Source organism: Botryllus schlosseri, chromosome 1 (assembly GCF_051294905.1).
Source record: "Botryllus schlosseri isolate E-star chromosome 1, Bs_hap1, whole genome shotgun sequence".
NCBI classification, from domain to species: Eukaryota; Metazoa; Chordata; class Ascidiacea; order Stolidobranchia; family Styelidae; genus Botryllus; species Botryllus schlosseri.
The window spans coordinates 37264521-37277823 of NC_137236.1; the positions used below are offsets into that span (position 1 = coordinate 37264521).

Consider the following 13303-nt stretch of genomic DNA (forward strand, 5'->3'; position numbering starts at 1 on the left):
AGAATATGGTTACCCTACTTTTAACACGTACTATTGTGCGAAGTAAAATCAAGTTCTGGGGTATGCTTCATAATTTTGATGAGTCGGGAAGATTTAAAAATTTGGTAAAAGACTAAAAATATACGGAGTCACGACCATATCTTTTGTTTCCTGCTTGCGCACCTTTAAAAAACCTAGTTTTGACGTGCCATTTTCCAGTCAAAAAACAATGGTTTTGATTCAGATTTGCGCAGACAATTTGTGTCGATCATCTCATCATTATGAGATCATACATGATCTGATTCGGTAATAGTGAAGGTTGGTGTCTGTAACAATCGCGACTGCGGATGATCTCTCTAAGCGCACGAATCCGCGCAAAATTAACGGATCAATTCGACGAGACAATCCTCATGAGAGGGCGCGCGAATCGAGATATTGGAGATGTCATGGCCACGCGCGAAATTGAGCCGGAATTTCGATCCGCTTATGTGAGATAATGTTTCGTAACAATGCGGACCGACTTTTGATTGTTGTATTAATTTCATAACATATTCTATTTGAATAAACTCATACTGAGACTCCAGACGATGATTTTACCAGATTTGGATATGGATTTATGATTTTTGTAGTACTGGACTTACATTGGGATTTTACTCCTGCAGAAGTAAAAGTAACGCGTGATTGTATACTCACGTACAAGTACATGTAAAAGTTTCCGAGACATCTTCAAAACTGCTACAAGCTCAAGTTGAAAAGTAAAGTTTTTAAAAGTGCTTTCTACTCTTTCAGAATCCAAAGCGTAAAAAGTTTGGCGTGTCTTGTTGACATCACCACTCTGATACAACAACATCAAGTTCGGCTTATATCAAATTATACTTCATCCTCATAAGCACGAGAATGGCAAATGTATGTACAGTTTGTACACCACGCTTGGCTCGTTCCGCGCTATACAATTCTGTAGCATTTTGAGAAAAACCAGAAAACAGATTATAATTGTAATTAGATTATAGAAACATTTCAAAAAATTCGATTACCATATTCTCTAATTAGTCAAATTGACAGTTAGATTTATTTAGTTGCCCAAGTCAAGCAGAAGGGCTAGCACCGAATGTAATATTGATGTTACTTTTGAACAAGTTTCCGTCATTACCGGAATTTGATCAGAATCTAAAGTGCGTAACACCATTTAGATTCAAAAATATGACATCCGCGCATCTGTGGCAGGAACGAGTCATCGTAAACGACCGGAGACTCCGGATTGCGGCTGAAACCGGAACCAGCAGTCTAGGATTGGCGACCGCGACATTGTAAACAAACACGAGCGGTACGTTGCGGTTTAGGCGCGCCTCAAACAAGACCAAATTATTTCTTTCATGTATCGACAACGGGTCGTTTGAATCTAATGTCGCGCGTCAAACAATACCGCCGATACTGGCATTGTCTTTGTGACAGCATAATGGATCTATCTCTCTTTGATGTGATGTGTGTCGAACAATTTTGTAGCGAAGGGCGAGTTCGTGGGATTTTCTAGAGACATTGTAGAGTTATGATTCATTTTACCGAAATGCGACAATAAATCTACTTTTCTTTCAAAATTCTATTTTGCAAAGTGTGACTAACAATTTTTTCGCCATTTTTTCGTGAGTTCGTAGAATTTTCGCCGCGTTTTTTACAGCGATTGTAGACTGGCTTTTCATTCAAAATTACGTTTTTAAAATTCCACCGTCAAGGAAGACAAGCTGACTTTACTCAAGTTATGCGGTCGCCTACGTCTATTTAACAGAATTTCACACAATACTACTTGCGGCCTAGACCGTGATGTAGAAGGTAGTTAGGGGATTGGTTTGCTACGCTTCTATCTCCACTGACTTACTACAAAAAGTAGGATAACCATGTATGTCTGCTTTTTTAAAGAAGTCGAAAGTGTCCTCGGAGGTCGCTCAAATGTCCTATTTTTTTGGAATTTGTCCTCTATTTAAAGAAAAAGTGGTAAAATACTTGCAAAAATGGGACTCCGGCGTACTGAACGGCAGGGTTGACTGAAAAAGAAACGAAAAATACGGCCCGACGGGTATTTCGTGAACGAGATCGATAAAATGACCTTTTTTTTCAGTCAACCCAATACTACTCGAAATAATTTCCAAATCTCCCGTTTTGCCCTCCGGTATTATAGCTTTCATAATTTTAGAAAAGTGTCTCCTTTTTCATTTCTCAAAATATTGTAAACCTAACTAAAAGATCTAACACATCGGGTCAAATATGCTGTTCTCTTGGTGCTTGAAGCAGTTTGACATGCATTGGAGATAAGTCACGTCCACTTGCACTCGGATGTAAAATTATGACGTCATGTCTACTTTCTAGCAATGCTGACTATTACAGTGACCAAATCTTCTTAAATTTCTATTAATTTTTACCATTAGAAATGAGTAACATCATAGTATCAATTTTCCGAAATAGTCCCTGTGTCTTGTTGGCAGAAAATATATAATATAAATATATATGGATATATTACCGATTACTTTTCATAATATTCATAGTTCGGATGTGTTTTGGAAATCGAGGCCTCTGCTTGTACTAGAGAAGGTGTTTACGATGTTACCTCTTATGTTGTAAGTATAAATAATTTTTGTGTACAATTGAATGTTAAATTGATATTGGAATAAACCCAAATATTTTCGGTCGACACTCGTCATGGGTAATCGTCAACCACTAACCGAATATTCAAAAGAACATTATATATCAATATTCACATCAAATATTGACGTCAGAGCAGGCTTGTAATGACTCAAGTCATGACTCGACTCGAGCGGCAATTTGTCGTTGGTTCGACTTGTCTTCAATCACGTTCCTAAAAAAAGATAATGACTCTACTCGACTCTAGTCAATTTCCGTATTGACTCGACTTGTACTCGTGATATTACGCATGACTCGAACCAAGTCATTTGGCTCGAGACTCGGAGAACCAAAGTTGATCATCATCATCATTGGTTTATTAGCAATTTTATGAGTTTAATACACCACAAAAAATGCGATACAATGAAAAGACAGGAAGATGTCGAAGCGACAAGGAGTAGTCTATGGAATCTGACACCCACCTTGGCCTAGGCGATGTAAAGAGGAGGCATGCACACTGAATGAAAGTAAAGAAGATAGTATAGAAAAAGAATGCGACAAGAAATAGGGCGGCATGTCATGGGAATTTAAGACATTTCGTTGTAACTTCGAAGGATAGTTAGCTACCACATTATTGGTATTTCGTCTATCAGTACTGGCTACTGGTATTTGTAAAATAGGACCAGGAGCTCTGTAAAATGAGAAAGATTACTACGTGGTGAATTGTTGTTGTTGTTCGATATTCATGGTGTTTCGACTACATTGGTCATTTTATACCAGGCCGTTATTCTTTTTGTGATTCCATATTTACCTACTTGTAGCACGGACCACTTCTAGGCTTTTTTCAAAGACACCGCTTACGCGGAACACGTGGCGAGGAGGAGCCTGGATATACTTCCAATACTTAGGTAGGAGTTCTGGAGACGACCTCGGTCAGACTCGAACCCGCAACCCATTGGTGTCGCAGGTGTGGAACGTACCACCAGAGGTGGTCAGTAACGAAGTACTTCTACTTTTTGAAGTACTTGAAGTAGATTTTGCCTACTCGCACTACTTGATAAGTAATTATGATTTTAGATTACTTCTACTTGACAGTTTTCAGTTTTTTAGGCAAAATATGAGTAAAATACTTACTTACTTACTAACTTGTGAGCCGCCTCTCCTACTTCCACTCGAGTAGAAATTCCGGCGTTACTTCTACTTCTATTTGTGCAGCGACGGTGACTACTTTGAGCACCTCTGCATACCACTACGCTATCTCGCGACGGCGGTGAACTGAAAATGACTCGACTTGACTCGAGTCAAAGCTATAAAAGTATAATTACCTTTTGAATTGGTTACAACCCTGCGTCAAAGGTATACAAAAGAGAATAATCGAGGGGAGCCTTCGGGTTTACTTCAATGTAAATATATCACTCACTTGTGTATTATAGTACAAAAATTGCGACCTCTAAATCAAAGACCAATCGCGCGATATAGCAAAGCTGTCAAACGTGGCAGGTAAGATCTATGTAGCGGTTGGAAACTTGAGCACGTTCGGCCGAATTCTGCGTTTGTGAATTGGCATCGATAAAATAAATCTCGACAGCTCGCAGATAACGGTGTTTACTGTTCGTTGTCTGGCATTGTTCGGGAATATTTGAGTGTTTGTGAGTTATTGGAACTTTCTGGGGGATCGAGATTCTTCTCTATAATGCCAGAGCATATTTTTGTTTGTAACATTGTTTTCGTGATGCCATAGCGTATTTTTGCGTTGCGATCCTGCTTGTAGTGCGGCCAACACCAAAGGGCCAAGTCATTTAACACAAAAGGAGCGGCTTATTATCGCTCATACCATCTCACGCGTCGCAATGTAGCAATTGTAGCAATTTTGAATCTGCGTATAGTTTGGAAGAAACATTTATTTGCGGAAGCCATTCTCGCTGTGTGGTCTTAATCTGCATTGTTCGCCGATAAATTTCAGGGATTCCCGCTACTGCACGTTTTGTGTTGTATATACCCGTGATTTATCAAATGTGAAGATATAGTGCTGTGATTGCGATTTTTTAAACGACGATTCTACAACAGTTGACATAGTATCGCGATGAGATTGCTTCAATTTTATGTGTGAAATCGTCGTTAGAACATTTACCGCGTGAAATAACTCCCGCATCACAGTTGGACAACCGAAAAACTTTCCTTTTTTCCAAACTAGGTTGAAATTTAAACATCCAAATTCGCAAAAACTCGGAAATCGAATTCAATTCCTGATCAGAAAGAAATCAAAATCAGTTTATATCAAACAGAGTTAATTCTCATAAACATGACAATTCCGAATGTCTGAACACCAAGTGTGGTTCGTTTCGCGCTATACAGTTCTTTCGTAACATTTTCTGGATAACCAGAAATTAGATTATAATCAAAATAAGAGCATAGAAACATTTCACAAATTGGATTAAAATTAGATTCGTCTTATTAGTTTAATCTGAAATTTTACCCTGTATCACGGTAACTGAATCTATTTCCGAAAATCGGTAGGCTACTTATTTGTAGTGTCATCAGCCATTTTGCGTTATATTACTTTCATAAAATAATTGAGTACTTTGACTAGTTTGGATACGTCTTCGAAATAGCTTTAATTGATTGGAAATTCACGGTGTCACTTCTACTTGAGTGGCTACGATGATTACGTTGACCGACTAAGTTATTTCGTAACAAACCTGCTCTTGTAGCTTATTTTTTCCGAATTTATTAATTCTAATTCGATATAATTTGGACACAACTGTGTAACTGTCATTTTGATTGTAATCTAATTCGATAAAGCTGATAATTTTATACCTTTCCAACTCAGGCTGCGTCCGTGATTTGTCAAATGAGATGATGGTGCTTTGTCGGCTATTTTTGAAAAGAATATTCCACAAATTCGAGTCACTAAAGCAATAGTCGTTTCACTTAATGTAGACACGGCCGAAATAGTACTTAGCCACGCCTCCCCTCAAACGATGGTCTTGGGCCTGCCATATGATAATAATCAAACTTGGGCCCCCTTCATGACGGGCGTTTTAGCCTCTAGCTAAAAAGCACGTTTTACTGTTACAGGGAGCATGTCTATGATGTTCCGTAGTCGCGCGAAGTGCGAGAAAATTTCATACTGAGGGTTGAATTATGTCTATAATACTGGTGATTGCATATATTGCTGATAATGTTTCATCGTCTCCCAGTCCACGTGATTAGATTGACTGGTAGAGCTGATGGAGGGGAACAATTGGCTGTAGGCTATAAATATTGATGGTTTCGGCCAACATACGGATGTATTTTTCGGCCAAGGCTTTTTTTGGTAACACACTTCACGAAGTCACATGTTGGCCGAAACTCTAGGAGTCTTTTTGTGTCGTGAAAAGGCAATGGCCGGCTCCGAAATGCCTATTTGTTTACATGAACGATATGCTTTTTGTTGGGGTCCTGCAGCTACCCATATCAAAAAGCAGACATTTATCGCGCGAAGCAAGCGCTAAGAAAAATTTTGATGTTGTACGAAATCTCCCACAAAATACTCTATAATTTATGTTGATTTGCGAAATAATTTTGGGCCCCCTTCGAGCTCGCCCCCCCGCCCCGATTGGGGGGTTTGGGATGCGTCAGTTACGGTCCTGGATGCTTCCTCTATATACCCCGAGATCAAACAAGTGTTCCCAATGACACCGATAAATGTTTCCCATGAACATGTCGAAAAATTTATAACCGTCAAAATAAATTGCCTTTCGTATTGCGATTGGAGTTGTCGGTGCGGGATATTAAGGTTACGGGTGGGGGATATTAAGGCTGAGTCTTAGGGATATTAGGGTCGGAGGGGGTTAGGGTATCCCAAAGTTATGGGTTGTGGGTGAGGGATATCAGGGTTGTGGGTGAGAGGTATTGGGTTGTGGGTGAGGGATATTAGGGTTGTGGATGGGGGATATTAGGGCTGAAGGATGACAGATGTTCTGGTTGGGAGACGTTGGCGTTGGTTTGGGGATATTATCACCCCTGACCGTAATATCCTTCACGCCCAGCCCTAATGTCGCTAACTCCATCCCACCCAAACCCTAATATACGTCAGCCCCCAACCCTAATATCAGTCATTCCCCAACCCTAATAGTCGCCATTCTCCAAACCCTAATACCCATCATTCCCCAACCCTAATATCTGTAATCCCTCAACCACCCCCCACCCGTACCGCTAATATCCTGCACCGACTAAACTAAATAATTTCTTTTGACTTGTGCATGGAAAACATTTATTGGTGTGACTTGTTTGATCTCGGGGGTATACCGACGAAGCGCCCGGTTCTGATTGTTCCTATGTTATGCTTTATACGGTGTTGATTACAAAGAGTATGGCGTCATGGCGAGGTCGTTCGAGGAACAAAATCGAGAGAACACAGGAAGTTGGCGATTCGCCTTATTAATAATTGCTGGAACCGTTCACCATTTACCAGCTTTATTAAATCTAAATTGAAGGTTTTGTGCGTCATTCACCGGTTTGGGGAAATCTGATCCGTCAATCCAAAATGTACGCGTCAGGCGACCTTTTTGGGAAGATAAAATCAGCTTCACGAGACCTCCCGTCAAAGACGGGCTGTAGAGAGACTTTTCAAAGTACGCCGACTTGCAGACACTTAGTCGATTGGTTATGTTTTCAGATCACTGCCGTTTCTGCATCACAGATTTTAAAGCAAAACTGTGGTTGGAGTCAACTCGTTAAATCCATATCCAGAGATCAGTAATGCAGTAACCCAACTGTTTCCAATAAGTGCCTACTATCTCGTGGTTATGGTTTTAGACTGCTCCCACTCGTGGTTTACCAATTCTTTTAATCAAAACTACTTACTTACAAAAATAGAGGTAATGAAAATGTCATTCATGGTAAATGTACCAAGGCGGTCAGCAATGGAGTACTTTTTGTCGAGAGCTCAAGAAGGATTTGCGTCCTTGGATTGATCACTCAAGTCGTAATTTTCTTGCGCTATTTTAATTCTTTCAGGCCAAACTGACTTTTTGACTGACTTGCCAAGAAATCGCGACCGTCACTTGTACCCAAGTAGGACTTTACGATATCGCTTTTATTTGAGTACCAAGGATGACCACTTTGACCATCTCTGACAATAATACAGACTTGCGTTTTTTCTACTTCCCTATTTACTACGGTTGGTTACCATATGCCCTCCTTCAGAAGGATTTGTCCTCCTTTCTCAGGAAATCGAAAATTTCCTCAGAGGACGTTTAAGTGTCTTCTTTTTTGGGAATTCGCCCTCCTTTATAGCTGTGAAAGCCGGTCTAATGGACAGGCACAATTGAAAAAAACATAAATAACGCGAAATCTATAATGTGTGTATGTTCGAGTTCGGCAGCAGGACTGAAAAAGATGACCTTTTTTCTTTCTAGTCAACGCCACAGCAGTACTATTATAGAGTGGGTTATTCGGGAGTCGAGTCGGAAAAATAAACTTTTTTTAGTCAACAGAACAGGATTTCCCGTAAAATTTCAGATCCAGCAGTTTTCTAGTCCGGTAATCTAACTTCTGTGATTTGTAAAAAGTGTCGTCTTTTCCAGATCCCAAAATATGGCAACCCTATTATTTACACATTTCAGACTACTTGCGATTATCATTCAAGCTTTTTATTCTTGTATGGAGAACTGCACTTATAATGCTTACTAATTTATTTGCATAAACATTTTTACATGTACCTTTAATTAGGTATAAAATTGCGAATAACTTCTACTTGTATTATATTACCAACGAGGTCTACTTAGACTAAATATGCTTCCTACGCGGATTTGAGCCCGAATTTGTTTATCTTTGTTGGTAGACGTCTAAACTTTGGAGGCCTATCTCTAAATGTAGAGTATTGAAATTTTAGCCAAAAAAGAGTCCCCGAAAGTTTCAATATTTATTTTTTCGAAATTATTTAATGGCCGCGACTTCCTAAATCTATTTATTGCCGGGAAACGAAACCTTACCAACGCGTTTCACACAAAGCGGCGAAATGTAGGTAGTTTTAGAATCGGGTATTTATTTAGTTAGAAGGGGTTATTTAGACAATCGGGGGATATGAAATCATGGCTATTCGGTCACAATCGCGTTTTGGAATCTTCGTGACCGGATTCGAAATCTTGGCGGGCTTCGTGTTTGTTGTTTCAAGATCCAAATCTGGGAAGTCAGGCCTGAAATGAATCGAGTGATCGACGATTGGGCGTAGACTATACTCGCTGCATTTAAAAGCAGACCAGGATCGCCAAAAACACGAACTCAGTTATCTCTTTGATCAGTGCTTCTCAACTTTGGCAGCTCGTTGATTGGTGAACTTTCAAAAAACTCAAAATCAACCCAAAATGTAACAAATGTATGCAACTCTTAACCAAATATTGTAATCTTCAATGTAATGAGAACTACGCTGCCTTTAGATATGACTCGTGTTTAGATTTGACATGTAACAAGTCCTAAAGACGTTTTAGGATACTTCGAAGCAGTTTTGATACAACACTTGCTGCATTGTTACGTGCGTCGAAAGTAGACTCTCGATGTAATGAGAAATTTTCTGCAATGGCTTTTTGATGTAACACGTGTTACGAGAGGTTGTATCGAAGTTTCTGTGAGGTGAAGTCCTGTTAAAAAAAACCACCAACACAATTTTTATTGTTTCCTTTCTTTTTAATGATATGCGACATTTTCTGTTTGATTGACTATATTTTATTGTCAAACTTCGATATACTGCACAGTCGAAATGCAAAGAATCGCTTTTTAAAAGCTTTCGCATAGACTTAAACGAGTTGTAGGCTAGTTGTCATCAGTTTTCTTGAATACTTGCTGCAATTTGATCATATTTGGTGATATGATGGCTGACAAACAATGTTGTTTTCAATTCTCGGCTTGTTGCTGACGATCAACCTTGACGAGTTTCAGCTGAAAATATTCCGGTTGTTTCAACAGGAATATATTATTTACTTATATATTGAAGTTGTGTACCCCTAAGAGTCCTTTGCAGCATTATAGCCAGACCCGACCGATTAGTATCGGTTCGCTGATAACATCGAGGGATGTCTTGAAGGGAATATCGGTGTCTTGAGTGATTATTGCAAGTGGGCAAACCTTACTTGAGTGCTTCGAAGAAGCACTTGGTTACTGGTCGCCAGATGCAACTTAAGCTGGATAGCATAATTTTAAATATCGGCTTAATGTATATCGGGTTATCAGTAGATGAGCTTCCTTATCGATATCGGCTCAGAAACTCGATATCGGTCATTCTCTAATTGTAAAGTAGGATAGTTTGAAAGTATAGACAATGGAATCTATATTACAACGCGATACAGAAAATTACGTTCCAAATTTAGAAGTGGTTTTAAATTTGAATCTTCGTTTATTTAATTAACTAGCTTCAACTTCATTTGCAACCGAGATAGCAAATTGCAATATCTTTCACAGACCGGCATGCTAATTGACACGCGTGAAAACCACTGCATTCGACCGTTTTATTAAAAACCAGTAGGATTTTAGCAATTCGTTCAACCTTTCAAATATGTTCACCTCGAATCGCAAATGTGACGAATGATTTTCAGTGAAATACCCGGAAATCAGAGTTAAATGCATTCCGCTGAGGCCTAATTGAAGTTTTTAAAGTTCCATTGCTCGACCACAATATTGTTGTAAGATCTGATCGTTCATAAATCGCGATATATCGCACCGAAACAGATACTCTGCCTCACTCGGTACGTCAGATAACGTTAAAGAGCCACGTGCCCGAACCCCTGCCTGAAATGGCAATCGAACGATTGTGTCGAAACAGATGTCTCTTTAGAACGCACGCTTCAGATCTTGATCGATTTTATCGGAAGCGCGAGTTCAGGGGAAGGTCGAAAATATTTTATCGCGCTTTTAATAATTTCATGGACGGCGGAAATTTCAACGTTAGAAACCTCAAACTGCTTGTTTGTTTTAGAGATCTCACGCTGTTTCTAAACTGGTTGGGCTTTCTTCTGATAGCGAATCATCTAAGAAGGTTAGCTTAGAGTTGTAGATGGATTTCGTACTGTATGGAAAGTACTTTTGTGATGAGTTTGCATCACCTTAAATTGCGCTAGTTAAGTCGCGATTACAACTTGGTTAAATATCCCCCGTCTAATGGTAACTGAAAATATTTTCGAAAACTGCACTTAATTGTAGTGACATAAGCTAGGGTTGCCATGCGTCCTCATTCAAGAAGATTTGTCCTTCTTTTTCAAGAAATCGGAAATGTCCTCGGAGGACGCCCAAACATTTGACAATTCGTCCTCATTTATAGCTTTGACAGCCCAGTGATGGCACAAATATAACTAAAACAGGATATCGACGCAGCGCCGTCAAAAACAGACGTCTTCCGGAAGTAGATTTAAAGAAATGACCTTTTTCATTTTTTACTCAACACAAGAGTATGTATGTAATTTTCAAACTACCCGTTTCTCGTCCGATTTTATAAGTTTTGCTATTTGTAAAGAGTGTCCTCTTTGTAACTTCTACTTTTTATTCAGTAGAAATCGACTCTGGCTACCCCCTGTTACGTGCTCACGTGCATATCTCAGCCAAACTAATTTGTACTCAAGTGTCTCTTCGCTATTGTGTGAGTTAATCGACATCGCTGGTGATTTTAGTCTGAAGGGCCTTCAACAACGCAACACAAAAGGCTTCATTCACGTTCGACACTCGAAGATTCTAGTTTAATCTTGTAGCATCACACTGAGAAAGAGATTCGCTGCTGCAACGCTGAAATCGGGACGTTTCTAAATTGACGCGCGTCGTTGGGGACTGAGTAATCACGGGGATGCTCCCAGAGGTAGCCAGTAACGATGTACTCTACTTCTACTTCAAGCAAATTTTACCTACTTGCACTACTTTATCAAGCGCGATGTTTTTAGGCTACTTCAATTTCTACTTCGGTTTTCAGTTTTCAATTGCATAAAACACTGTTGTTGGAATAAACCAGTCAATTTTCGGCTGACACACTTCAACGGTAATCGTCAGCAACTAGTAGGTAATTCGAAAGTACTTCAAAAGATAAAAGTTGACGTCAAAGTTCATAAATGGAAATTTTTTATCAAAATACGCAAATCAAGTTTGTTTCAACAAAAGGAGCTCGAGCATCATCTAGATCTGTTCGACTCAATTATTAGAAATTTCATGCCTGTAACTCGGGTTGCATTTAAAACAAACATATGTTTAAAACATGGACCTTGTTTAAAACATGTTTTTTTGTTCGTTTTTTTAGCCATGACGTCAAGAATCCTTAAATGTGACGTCACAGTGGATTGACATTGACAATTGAAAATAAAGAGTAAATATGGCTCCTTTGACGAGAAAGGCTTCCGACCACTGTTATAAACGGACCAAAAATATCTTATGCCAGGACTACATCGTTATGCAGTATATTCACGGTCGGCGGTCATCCAACCATCTGGTAAACGAGCTTAATAAGTGATGGCTGCTGTGATATGGGGTGATTGTGGTTCGAAATCGTAATCGATTACATTGAAAAAGAAATCAAAGTCATCTTAACAGAAAAGATTGTTTTACAGATACAGTCGATTTCGCTTCATTTAGATACCTTGGTTCCGATCACTTTTGTTCGAATTAAGCAGAAAATCAATTTCACGACTCATGGTCACGCATAAAGGCAGATAACGTGTTAAGAATACTGCACTGTTGCGTAATAAATGAATTGCACCAGCGCTGCATTGCAGTAGCCTAACTGGCACTGGTCGCATAGAACACACAAGAGTTATACCTTCACAATTGCATCTCAATAAAAGCTACTACGCAGATGGCACGGCCTTATACAACTTCATTTTCGATTGACACTCCATTGGACAGCACTGGACCAGTACAAAACGCCAATCTAGTTTTTTTACGGTCAACTGCCTGCTGGTTTTTTGAGTAGGTCTAGTTTTAGTTGCGGATTTTGAAAAGAGAGTGGTTCTATTGTTCCAGTTGTAAATTTTTAAAAGTGAGTAGTTTTATCAGTAATGATTTTATTGTGGATTGTTACTTCATGGGTCGTCATTGCTTCACTGCGATCACACATTTTATGTTAAAACGAACGAAGTACTGTTTATTGTGTTGTAACATAGTAAAAGGGATGGTGCGAACCTCTGAAAGGTTCAGGTTCGTGTGAACGCGAACCTTTTTGAAAGGTTCTGTGTGAACGCGAACGTGAACCTCATGACGTCACGTGACGTCATATTGCTAATTCCAGCCCTATCTTTTAATGAAGTGATAGCCTATATTAATTTGCACGATACCTGGCGATGACTCGCGCCACATAATGCCACGATGCTGAAGTACATATTGGCGTTTTAAACGTCGCTAAATGTATCAACTGAGTCAATCAAATGATATAATAATCCCATAAAATAAATATCTTCCGACGCTTTGCCGACAATTTCGACGAGGACTTGCCTGGGAATATAAGCTTACATCTTAAAAGTCTAGGCCAGACCAGACAATGCATTCGGCGTCTGATCATTGCTACATTCATATTGAGCAGAGTGTAAAACAGGTTTCTATACTTGCTACTGATATTACCCCGCAAGTTATACAGCTGTAGCCAACACCTCAATCACACGGATTTGGTTTTAATAATACAGTAAACCTGCTATATTTGTTACATCAGAAAACGATATCAATCTCGTTTATTGGTTGGATAAGCATCATTTGCTGACCACAT

The 13303-nt window shown here is 39.3% G+C and overlaps 1 protein-coding gene across 1 annotated transcript in view; it reads left to right on the forward strand.

Annotated features, from left to right (window-relative positions):
- The first annotated feature begins 506 nt into the window (after positions 1-506).
- LOC145436202 (uncharacterized) overlaps positions 507-13303 on the forward strand; it is a 236855-nt gene continuing 224058 nt past the window's right edge. The window contains exon 1 of the mRNA XM_080313556.1: positions 507-518. The gene's annotated coding sequence lies outside the window, so the exon portion shown is untranslated. The remainder of the gene's footprint in view (positions 519-13303) is intronic.